This window comes from Gorilla gorilla, chromosome 1, assembly GCF_029281585.2.
Source record: "Gorilla gorilla gorilla isolate KB3781 chromosome 1, NHGRI_mGorGor1-v2.1_pri, whole genome shotgun sequence".
Taxonomy (NCBI): Eukaryota; Metazoa; Chordata; class Mammalia; order Primates; family Hominidae; genus Gorilla; species Gorilla gorilla.
The window spans coordinates 85,334,195-85,346,952 of NC_073224.2; the positions used below are offsets into that span (position 1 = coordinate 85,334,195).

At 43.2% G+C, this 12,758-nt stretch overlaps 1 non-coding gene and 1 pseudogene across 1 annotated transcript; one reads left to right on the forward strand and one right to left on the reverse strand.

The window, feature by feature from the left end:
- Positions 1-12,758, reverse strand: part of LOC101129480 (ganglioside GM2 activator-like) — an 87,903-nt pseudogene that overhangs the window by 50,289 nt on the left and 24,856 nt on the right.
- Positions 10,924-11,030, forward strand: LOC115932171 (U6 spliceosomal RNA). Its single transcript, XR_004068493.1, has one exon. It is a non-coding gene; the product is annotated as a U6 spliceosomal RNA (small nuclear RNA).

Consider the following 12,758-nt stretch of genomic DNA (forward strand, 5'->3'; position numbering starts at 1 on the left):
AGCAGTGTGGAGCCAGAGGCGAGAGAGGGCAGAGGTACCAAACGTAGGAAAACTACTGTGTGTGCTATAATCCCTCTCCAGTTTTTCAGTAAACTTACTAAATTTACAAAATCACAAGGGTGACTACATTTCTGGAGAAAAGGGGCTAAATGTAGAATGTTATGTATGGGTTAAGGAAATAGACTAATAAAGGGTTGTGATTATTACAGTTTTAGCAAGATCCCCAGAGGAGAGTTGCTGATGCTACTTGGGAATGCATCTGTCCCTGGAGGCTGGAAGATCAACTGAAGGAGGGAGAAATGTTGTTTACCCCGAGGTTGCATGAGGAGGGGCCAAGAAGATTTAGTGTGGGTTTCTTGGGATCTCAGGAAGAGGGAAGGAAATGGATTCTCTGGGTATAAAGTCAAAAACAAACTGTTTTACCTCTTTACTCTCACATATCACAAAACAGTTCTGTGACCAGCTATGTGGAGATTTTCTGTGTTAGAAACGAGTGCTTGGCGTAGCCAAAAGAAACCGGCCCTTAGACAGAAAATTTCTCAGCAAGGCAGCTTCACTTCTGCAGAAGGGTGCTGCTTGCGCCTGATGCATTCACAAGAGCACACTGAACAAAGGAGGGAAGGAGCTTTTAACCCTAACGCAGTTCCTGTTTCTGTGTCCTTCCCCTATTGGCTGGGGTTGGATGCACAATCTAAGCTGATCCCGACTGGCTGAGACTTAAACCTTCTCAAATAAGGTAAATGCATGATTTGCAAAAAGAAAAAGGGAGGAAGAAGGGGGTAGAGTTGATTTAAAACTTTTACAGCTTATGACCAGGAAGTTGAGGCTTTGAAGAGGAACTTAGTTGTCCCAACATTCTGCATACACCAAACAATTCTCCAGAAGACACCAACTATGTGTCCTCTAATTCGATTCAATCCTGATGTTATTTGCCTGGAATTAGTGTCAGATCCCACAGGTTAAGGGGTCAGTGCCACAAGACTGTCCCCCCTTCAGATGTCAATTGCAAGTCCCAGATTGTTACCTATGCTTCTGACTGACTGGCTATGGTTCGAGGTTCCAGCTGGGCATGGTGGCTCATGCCTGTAATCCCAGCACTTTTGTAGGCCTAAGTGGGAGGATTACTTGAACCCAGCAGTTCAAGACCAGCCTGGGCAATAGGGCAACAGGTCTTTTGTGAGACCACATGTCTACAACAACAACAACAACAAAAATAAAATAAAATAAAATTTCTGGGTGTGGTGGCCCATACTTGTATACCTAGGTACTCCAGAGGCTGAGGTGAGAGAACTGCTTGAGCCCAGGAGGTTGAGGCTGCAGTGAGCTGAGATAGCACCACTGCCCTCCTGCCTGGGCAACAGAGCCAGACCCTATCTCAATCAATTAATCGGGGTTCCCATATCTCCTTTCCTTGGATTCCATTAATTCGGCAGGGTGGCTCACAGAACCCAGGGAAATACTTTACTTACATTTTCCAATTATAAGGGATAATATAAAGCATACAGATGAATAGCCAGATGAAGAGACTGATAGGATAAGGTATGAGGTTGTGGATCTTCCCTCCCTTCTCTGGCACAACACCCTCCTTCCCAGTACTTCCAAGTGTCCAGCAACTTGGAAGCTTATCGCATCTCACTTGGTCTTTCCAGTGACTGACCCCATCCTGAGGCTATCTAGGGGCTCCACCCTAAGGTCACCTCATTAGCACAAACTCATCTGTGAGCCAAAGGGCTTATTAAGAGTAACAAAATAAACTTTCATCACTTAGAAAATTCCAAGAGTTTTAGGAGCTCTGTACAAAAGACAAATATTATAATGAAAGATGCTTTTGTCACCCTTAACGCTAAGGAAACTAGAATAATTTAGGAGCTCTGTGTCAGGAAGCTGGAATGAAAGCCAAAAACAATAGACAGTTGGCCTTTTGTATTCATGAGTTCCGCATCCACAGATTCAACCAACCACTGATCAAAAATACTCCAAAGAAATTTGTGTCTGTACTGAACATGTACAGACCTTTTTTTTCTTGTTATTATTCCCTAAACAATGCAGTATAACAACTATTTACATAGCATTTACTTGTATTGGGTGTTATTAAGTAATCTAGGTATGATTTAAAGTGTACGGAAGTTCTTCCTGGCTGTTTCTGGGGAAAAAGAATATACAGTATACACATCCTCTGGGGAGGATGTGTGTAGGTTATATCCAAATACTATGCCATTTTATGTAAGAGTCTTGAGCATCTGCTGGCTTTAGTATCCACTATTGGGTCCTGGAACCAATTACCCATGGATAACCAGAGACAACTGTATTGCTTTTCTTTTTTAAAAAAATAAAAATAAGAAAAAAATGTATTACAAGCCCACAACTAACATCATAACTGTATTTCTTTTCTTTTCTTTTTTTTAGAGGTTGGGTCTCGCTATGTTGCCCAGACTAGTCTTGAATTCCTGGGCTCAAGTAATCATCCTGCCTCAGCCTCCTCAGTTGTTGGAAATATGGGCACGAGCCATCATGCCTGGCCCAACAACAGTATTTCTTATTGCACACTGGGGCTGGTTAACAGGCTGGAACTTCTGAGAACTCTGAGAAACAGCTCAGGCTTTGCCTAAAAAATGGGGGCAAGGCAAGCCGGCTGCTGGGTACCAGCAGCAATGACAGAGACAGATTGTAAGGAAGCAGATATTAGCAGCACAAAAGGTTTATTAGAAAGAAAAAATGAAATTAAAAAATAACAACAATAAAAGAAAGAAGCAGATCTACGTGGGTAGGGCTGCTCCCAATAAGCCAGGCTGTTGTGAAGCAGTATGGTGAGGCTGGGGTGAGTGATGACGGGATTGTGCAGATGGGTCAGGAGTTTGCAGCAATTTGTAGTGACTGGGAAGTTGAAAGACAAGGTTGGGAGGATACCCAAGTATCTGTGAGCTACCCCACCCCTTAAAGATTCTCCTTTCTTTGAGGAGAAAACAAGATCTAAGTTAGAAGTACCCAGAATGTGGATATAGTGGGTGTGGGGCAGGGGCTGGAGTTGGTAGAAACAATAGAAACCTTGTCCTCCTAGCTGCATCCATAGGCTGTCCTGGCCCAGGGGAAATAAACTGTGACACTAGGGGTTCCCAACCCCCGAGCTGCAGACCAGTACCAGTCTGTGGCCTGTTAGGAACCGGGCTGCACCACAAGAGGTGAACAGCTGGCAAGTGAGCATTACTGCCTGAGCTCTGCCTCCTCTCAGATCAGTGGCAGCCTTAGATTCTCATAGAAGCACAAACCCTATTGTGAGCTGCACATGCAGGGGATCTAGGCTGTGCACTCCTTATGAGAATCTAATGCCTGATGATCGGAGGTGGAATGGTTTCATCCCGAAACCATTTCTGCCCACCCCCTCTCCCTGTTAGCAGTGGAAGAGATCGGAGTTACCCCGAGTTACCAGCAGCTATCCATACAGGTCTGCAGCAACTTTAGTCCTTGCCTCCTCAGAAGGAAGAACTCAATGAAGGGGCATAAAGCAGAAAAAGAGACCAAAGCAAGTTCCAGAGCAGGAATGGAAGTTTATTTAAAAAGGCTTTAAGGCAGGAAATAAAGAAAAGAACCCTTGGAAGAGATCCAAGTGGGTGCCTGAAGGTCGAAGAGAGAAAAAGAATATCAAGTCCCCATTTAACCATGATCCTAGGATTTTTATAGGCTTGTCTCTTTCCCAAGATTCTTCCCTTAGCGTGGGCTTTCCGCATATGCAGTGCTTTCCTTACTCTTTGGGACTGAGCACACACAAGGTGTTTAGGGAGCTATACACATGCGCATCTGAGGTTTTTTTTTCCTTTTTTCGGTGGCGTTTGTCTCTGGAACATCATACTTTGCCATTTTGTCTCTCTCTCGTTTTTTTTTTTTTTGTTTTTTTTTTTTTTTTTTTTGAGACAGGGTCTCTCTCTGTCGCCCAGGCTGGAGTGCAGTGGCGGGATCTCAGCTCACTGCAACCTCTGCCTCCTGGATTCAAGCGATTCTCCTGCCTCAGCCTCCTGAGTAGCTGGGACTACAGGCGCAGTGCCACCACGACCGGCTAATTTTTGTATTTTTTAGTAGAGACGGGGTTTCACCATATTGGCCAGGCTGATCTCTAACTCCTGACCTTGTGATCAGCCTGCCTCGGCCTCCCAAGTGCTGGGGTTACAGGCACGAGCCACCGCATCTAGCCTGCCATTTTGTCTCTTAACACGCATGCCCGAGAAGCTGCTTCTCCATGAGGTCTGCATTCAGTTAACACTTTTAATGTTAGCAGGTGTGGACCATCAGGGGACTGTCTCTCCTGGCTGCCTAATTATCATTTTTAGCGAAGCAATGTGATAATTGCTGAACCATCACCTGACCCATTCCTAGTGGGTCGGGAGAGCCCTCTCCTGCCCTGCTCATGCCTATATAACTACACCCCCAGCACCAGCCGAGGAAATATTGTCTTCCATGAAACTGGTCCCTGGTGCCAAAAAGGTTGGGGACTGCTGTGTTACACTGTCAGAAGTGAGAAGAAAGGAAGGGAACTATGGTTATTGTTAAAATATTGTAACTAGCTTGAATTTTATCATGGCTAGTAGAACAATAGAACATTTGTGCTCCACTCTCTTGCATGGGAGAGGGGAGAGAGAAAGTTATGTTATCTAGCTTCTAGAATTATGATTTTAGTACTAACAATATTTATTTATTGAGTATTTATTGAGTACTTACTATGTGCCAGGCATCACATTTAAGTATCCTGACAACCCTCAAGTAGGTTCTCCTGTCATCATTTTACAGAGGAGAAACTGATATTTTGAAAGGTTTATTAACAGCTCGGAAGTGGCCAGATTAAGATTCCAACTCTGCTCTATCCATCTGTGAAGACTGTGCTCCTGACTGCTGGGCTATGTTGCTTAGTCTGTGCTTGAACAATAAGAGATCCTATCTGTGCATATCCTGCCCTAGGTGAGCCTTCAGGTATGTAAGGCACTCTGACTTGGGAGACAGGTTTTCACTCGCTTCTTGAGGTCGTAAAGAGGAGAGGCTGGAACTGACTCAACAGAGGCCCTATCCAGCTTTGTCCTGAGGGGATCAAGTTCCTTTGGGAATGGGGAATACGCAAGGAGGAGAAAATGTGAGGGCTTTGAGAGGAAAGAATAAGAAAATCCCATACTGTAACTTGTGAGCAAGGGTTTGTCCTTCCTGCCAGCAGCGTTCTCATAAATCTCTCTCTAAGGACTCCATTTATTCATCATGTGGGACTCCCTCTCCCATTAATTCAATCCAAAATAATGATCAATGTTTGGGTGAAATGGGAATGCATTAAAAGGCTTTAAAAAGGGGAGTTTAAGACTTTACATTTTAAAATGATTACTCTGGCAGGCTGGTTGCAAAGCAGCTCAAGATTTTTTATAACCAACTTTTTTCCCATCCTCTGTAATTCAGGGGTAAGGGGAGAGAGGAAAGAAGAAAGTTCAATACCTCCCCCCCTCTTTCACTATCCCCTAAAGTTCTAAGATTTCCCAAAATATGTCTCTCCCTGCTCACTTCAGCAATTTACTTGACCCATTCTGGAATCCCAGCCAAATTTACCTTCTCTCTGCCCCATTAGGGCTCCTTAGGATCTTAACAGAAGGCTTAATGCAAAGAGGGCCTTGCACTTGTACTAATATTGAGACAGAGTAGGGACAGGACTTGGTCCCTCCACCCCTGTTAATACATAATTTCCTCTTTTTCTGTCCTACCTGCTGACCCGGGGACCTTGAAGAAACTAAGATAAGCAGCATCCCACCATCTTAGTCAAGGCAGCATACCCACTGATCTCAGGACTTTGAAGAAACTAAGACAAGTAGCATCCCACCCTAAGTCTTACTCAAGGAAGTCAACTCTATCATCCACACACATACAAGACCAGAAGAATGATGATCTTTACCCTATAGAGTTGCCTCATTATAACACTAAAATCTCCACCCAGGGAAGGGCTTATTTGCCATTTTTTGATCATGTGATATATGTACTAAAATGATTTCGCACTGTGCCTGCGCACCCTGTGCTCTACCCCACGCATGTAATGACGTTTGCGTACCTCGTGCTTATTCCCATCACCCTTCTTAAAACACCAACATGACCTGTCCTTGGGGAACCAGCTGGAGAACTCCTCACTCTAGTGCTGTTTCCGTTGTGTTTGAGCATAAGCCCCTAACAAAGCTGTGTCTGGGAAACTCGCTTCGCCTCCTGTCAATTTCTATTGCATGGGAGCCTAAAAACCTATGGTCCCTAACAATGTGTCACTAACATCCTGTAAGGGCAGATTTTTTTGTTTTGTTTTGTTTTGTTTTTGAGACAGGGTCTTGCTTTGTTGCTCAGGCTGGAGTGCAGTGGTGTGATCATAGCTCACTGTAATCTAGAACTCCTGGGCTCAAGTGATCCTCCTGCCTTATTTTTTATTTTTATTTATTTTTTGAGATGGAGTTTCACTCTTGTCGCCCAGGCTGGAGTGCAATGGTGCAATCTCAGCTCACTGCAACCTCTGCCTCCTGGGTTCAAGCAATTCTCCTGCCTCAGCCTCCCTAGTAGCTGGGATTACAGATGCCTGCCACTATGCCTGGAATTTTTGTATTTTTAGTAGATATGGGGTTTCACCATGTTAGCCAGGGTGGTCTCAAACTCTGACCTTTGGTGATTGGCCTGCCTTGGCCCTCTAAACTGCTGGGATTACAGGCTTGAGCCACTGTGCCAGGCCTGATCCTTCCTCCTTTAGATTCCCAAGTAGCTGAGACTACAAGCATGCACCACCATGCCTGGCTAATTTTTAAATTTTCTGTAGAGATGGAGTCTTGCTATGTTTATCAGGCTGGTCTTGATCTGCTGGCTCCAATCGATCTCTGGCTTTGGCTTCCCAAAGCACCGGGATTACAGGCATGACACACCACACCCAGACTGGATTCAAAGACTTGCTGATTTGCGATTGGTTAAAGAGGTTAAGCTTTGTACAAAAATTTGAGATCAGCAGAAAAGAATGTTACCTCTGACTTGTGGGTGTGACCTCCTTCAGGCCCCTCAGGAAGAGATTCAGAACAGCCATCAAAGTTCAGTCCTTGGTTCCCCCTTAGCTGAGCTCTATGTGCCGGCAGATCCATTTGGCGGGGATCTGGGTCTCCGACAATTCAGGGACATATGTTAAGATGTTATCTTTAGTTTCTATAGAGAACAAAACATCTGACTCTAACTTCCTTGGCTATTGTTTTATTATTATTATTATTTTTTATTTTTTGAGATGGAGTTTCACTCTTGTTGCTCAGTCTGGAGTGCAGTGGCGTGATCTTGGCTCACTGCAACCTCTGCCTTCCAGTTTCAAGCGATTCTCCTGCCTCAGCCTCCTGAGTAACAAGCTGTTCATTTACTTCTCAAGGCTAGCTAGGTGCCTGGAATTTCCCTTGAAGGAACTCAAGATTTTCCTTTATTTCCATGCTAGGGGAGAGGGGAGGGGACACACAGGCCTCAAAGAGGGGTCTCTGTTCTGTCTGTTTTACCCATAGCTCTTGGTAGTTTTTTTGTGGGGGGAGGGAGGGGCGGGGCGGCAGTGGAGATGTTTCTCTCTCTCTCTTGTTTTTTAAAATAAAGTCACAATCTCTTCCCCATTTGTCTTATTGATGACTCTTCAGGATGGACACAGTAACGACAGAGACAGGAGGCAGCCAAGAGTCTCCCAGTGAAACCCCTCCTTCAAGCCTAAAACAGTCTGAAGGCTGAAAAACCAGAGTGCTAGTCTGGATGAAGCCTGCCTTTTCCCAACTGATTCTTTCTGAATAATGGCCACCTGCGCACTGGGAGGACTGGGTGGAGCCTCGGGAAGTTCACGCTATTTGCAGTGGCGAGGATCCTGGCATCTCCTGTTCCTGTGTGGTGACCTGGGATTCAATCTTTGAGGAGGAAAACCTGCTAGCCGGCCTCTCTTTCGGTTTGCTGGAGTTCCTGTTTCCCCTTTTTTTTTTCCTTTCCACCCAATAAACCCTGCCCTACTAACCTTACAGTGTGTCCCTGTGCCTAAATTATCCTGGTCGTGTGACAAGAACCTGTTTTTTTTCTACATCAGTAACAACAATAGCTAGTACACACGTCCTTACTTCATGTACTGCTCTGCACTGTTCCAAGCACTTTAGTCATTTAGTCCTTATTACATCCTTCTGAAGAAGGTACTATCATTACTCCAATTTACAGATAAAGAAACATGATTCTGCTGAAAGAGGGAAAACAAACAAACGAACAAAAAACCCAGAAGCACAGGATGGTTAAATCATTTGTCCAAGGTCCACAGCTAATAAATACCCTTAAACAGTATGCATAACTTACAAAGAATGTTTTGGAGCAATTTTAGAGCACCAAAACATCAATGTCCATTTATCTTAAGGTGAGTTTAATTTTGTGCAACTCTATATTGCTTCAACTATCTGGATGGAGCTATTTCACTATTTCCCACCCCCATTTCCTTTTATGGAAAACAGCACAAACAAATAGAGGACTCGGGAGTTCTTTAGTCACATAAGAACAGACCATGCCAAAGTGAAACACTGTGTTAAAATACCAGATGAGTGTGAACATTATGCAACATTTTCAGAAATTAAGTGTTCTACAAAGACACTGGCTTGTTACCAGTCTTATCACCTATAGGTGTGTCTCTGGCCCTTGTTATGGTAATTATTTCCTGTTTTGCTTTTGTTCCCACTCACCTGAAATGAGTCACTCAGATAACTCAGAAATTTGCCTTTATAGCCAGAAAGCTCTAAGTAGGAATGAAAGGAACTGAAATCTGAACAAACTATTGAAAGGAGACCCACTGCTGAAACTTCAAATTTAGTTCCAAGGAGAGATAAATAATGAAATAGTGTTAAAATAATCCATTGCTACATTGTCAGAGCAATCCTACACTGGATTCTCTCCCACCAAGCACACACAGAGGTTTGTTAGAATAACCACCACGGGACCAGAGTGGTGGCTCACTTCTGTAATCCCAGCTGAGGCTGAGGAGGGTGGATCACTTGAGGCCAGGAGTTCAAGACCAGCCTGGCCAACATGATGAAACTGTGTTGCTACTAAAAATACAAAAATTAGCCAGGTGTGGTGGCATGTGCCTGTAGTGCCAGCTACTCAGGAGGCTGAGGCACAAGAATCACCTGAACACAGGAGGCAGAGGTCGTAGCAGTGAGCCAAGATTGCACCACTGCACTCCAGCCTGGGCGACAGAGTGAGATCCTGTCTTGGAAAAAATAAAAAAATAATTAAAAAAACCCCACCACAGTACTGATACTGATTTTGTGATAGGTCACAACAAAACCACTCAATCTTTCTGCTTCCTGTTGTTCCTGGATCAAACTGAGGGCCAGGCTGCTATTTCTCATGGCCCAATAATGAGATGCAGATGAACTGGGGAGGAAGAGAGTTTTTATTTCTGTAACTGATTACAGGGAGAAGGCCTGGAAATTATCACCAGACCAACTCAAAATTACGAAGTTTTTCAGAGCTTATATACTTTCTAAGCTATATGTTTTCGTGTAAGTGTGCATTCATCTAAAGACATAAGTGATTCACTTCTTTTAATCTATAACTAAGGTCTGGGTCCTGGAGACCTTCTTCTGGAGCCTCAGTAAGTTTACTCAATCTAAATGGGTCCAAGTGCCAAGTGCTGGGCTGATTGCACTTATCTTGTCTCCTGCTAAATCACAGAGTTTTGGGGAGTTCCTTCAGATTTCCAATAAACTTGTTTGTGGAGGCCTGGAGAGTTTCTTCAGACCCTCAATAAAACTTGTGCAATCCTAAATGGGCCCTGTTAAGAATTCTTTCATTATTTTGTCATACTTTAAGGCTCAGGAAAGGCCTAAGCAAAACTCATGGTGGACTTTTGTTATATTGCAGCATTTGTATAAGGGCACTAGCTTTTAATATTTAACTTAACCAGTCAGTCAGTACTGAAAAAGTTGTTATGGAGGCCTGCCACACTGTTGCAGTGATGTGATAGAGCCAGACTAATGCCACTCACACAAATCATCAACTTTTAACTTGATTATATAACTCTAGAGCTGTAACGAAAAGGCTTTCATAGATCATCCAGGCAAGAGGATGGTAATTTTTTTTCCATTTTACCAGTAGATTCTTGTTTTTATTTGTTTCCTTTCTAAAATTGCTTAATTATTATTATTTTTAGAAGCAATGTCTTGGTCTGTTGTCCAGGCTGTTGTGCAGTGGCATGATCATAATTCACTGCAGCCTTGAACTCCTGAGCTCAAGGGATCCTCCTGCATCAGCCTCCTGAGTAGCTGGAACTACAGGCACATGCCACCATGCCTGGCTAGTTATTTTATTTTTTTTTTTGTAGAGACAGGGTCTTGCTTATTTGCCCAGGCTAGTAATTCATTTTTTAATTGACAAATGACAAATTGTATATGTTTATGGTGTACAATGTGATGTTTTGAGATATGAATACATTGTGGAATGATTAAATCAAGCTAATTGACATATTCATCACCCCACATACTTAAATGTGTGAAGATAACATTTAAAATCTATTCTCTAACAATTTTCAAATATACTCTACCTTATTAATTATAGTTATCATGTTGCAAAATAGATCTCCACAACTTATTACTCCTAACTTCAACTTTGTATCTTTTGACCAACATCTACCCATTTCCTCCTCCTCCCCAGTCACCTCCATTCCCAGCCCTGGTAAACACTACATACCAAAAATAAAATTCTAAGCCCTCTAGCTGACTGATGGGTCCTCCCCTTTGCCCAGAGCATTCCAAAGTTATCCTGAAAAACTAGTTCAGGCCATAACGGGGAGTGGGGGTCAGACATGCCTCATTATGCCCTCCTCCCTTTTGGAGTTCAGGTACAGCTGTCTAGCATTAACATCAACACAGAGCCCTTAAGACTGATAGAATAGTGCTTGTTTTGGCAGCACATATAGTAAACTTGGAATGATACGGAGAAGATTAGCATGGCCCCTAGGCAAAGATGACATGCAAATTCATGAAGCATTCCATAAAAAAAAAAGACTGATAGAACAGAGTTTTTAAGTCTGATAAGAAACATTTACAATCTATTCTCTCTGAAGCCTGCTACATGGAGGCTTCATCTGCTTGATTAAAATCTTGGTCTCCACAACCACTTACCATAACCCAGACATTTCTTTCTATTGATTCCAGGTCTTTACATAATAACTCTTTCAACCAACTGCCAAAAAGAAAATCTTTGAATCTGCCTGTGATCTGGAAGCCCCCCACCTCCTTCTAGTTGTCCTGCCTTTCCAGACTAAAGCAATGTACGTCTTACATGCATTGATTGATGTTCCATGTCTCCCTAAAATGTATAAAACCAAGCTGTAGCCCTACCACCTTGGGCATATGTTCTCAGGATCTCCTGGGACTGTCAGAGACCATTGGTCACTCAAATTTGTCTTAGAATAAATCTCTTCAAATATTTTTCAGAGCTCGACTCTTTTTGTTGACACTACCACTCTACTCCCTGCTTCCATGAGTTTGATTTTTTAATCCCAGCACATTTGGAGGCCAAAGCAGGAGGATCACTTTAGTCCACACATTTGAGACCAACCTGGGCAACATAGTGAGACCCTGTCTCTACAAAAAGTTTTGAAAAAACTAGCCTGGTGTGGTGGTGCCTGCCTGTAGTTCCAGCTACTCAGGAGGCTGAGGTGGGAGGATTGCTTGAGCCCAGGAGTTCAAGGGTGCCATAAGCCACAGTCATGCCACTGCACTACAGCCTGGGTGACAGAGTGAGACCCTGTCTTTAAAAAACAAAACAAAACAACAAGATTTTGGGCTGAGTGCAGTGGCTTGCACCTGTAATCCCAGCTCTGTGGGAGGACAAGGTGAAAGGATCGCTTGGGGGGAGCTTGAGACCAGACTGGGCAGTGAGACCTCGTCTCTAAAACAAATAGACTGGGCATGGTGGTTCACACCCATAATCCCAGCACTTTGGGAGGCTGAGGCAGGTGGATCATTTGAGGCCAGGAGTTCGAGACCAGCCTGGCCAACATGGCAAAACCATGTCTCTACTAAATATACAAAATTTAGCTGGGTGTGTAGTCCCAGCTACTTGGGAGGCTGAGGCACAAGAATCGCTTGAACTTGGGAGGCAGAGTGAGTTGAGATCATGTCACTGCACTCCAGCCTGGTGGATGGAGTGAGATTCTGTCTCAAACAAACAAATAAACAAACACAAAAAAACCCTCAAGATTTTGGTCTTCATTTTCTTCTTAGTAGTTTTATAGTTCCAGCTCTTACTTTTGAGTCTTCAATCCATTTTTAGTTGATTTTTAAATATGGTGTGAAATAAGGGCCCAATTTCATTCTTCTGCATGTGAATATCCACTTTCCCCAACACCAGATACTATCCTGTCTTCATTGTATGATTTCAGCAACTTTGTTGAAGATCAGTTGACCACAAACATGTGGATTTAATTTTGGGATTTTGGGCTTTTTGTTTTGTTTCATTGACTTGTATGTCTGTTTTTGTGCCATACTGTTTTGATTATTCTAGCTTTGTAAGTAGATTTTAAGATCAGGTAGGGTGATGCCTCCAGCTTTGTTTTTCTTTCTCCAGATTGCTTTGGCTACTTGGGGTCTTTTTTGGTTCATTTTAGAATTGTTTTTCTATTTCTGTGGAAATTTGTCATTGGAATTTTGATAGGGGTGCATTGAATTTTTAGATTGTTTTGACTAGTTTGGACGTTTTTACAATATTTACTCTTTAAATTC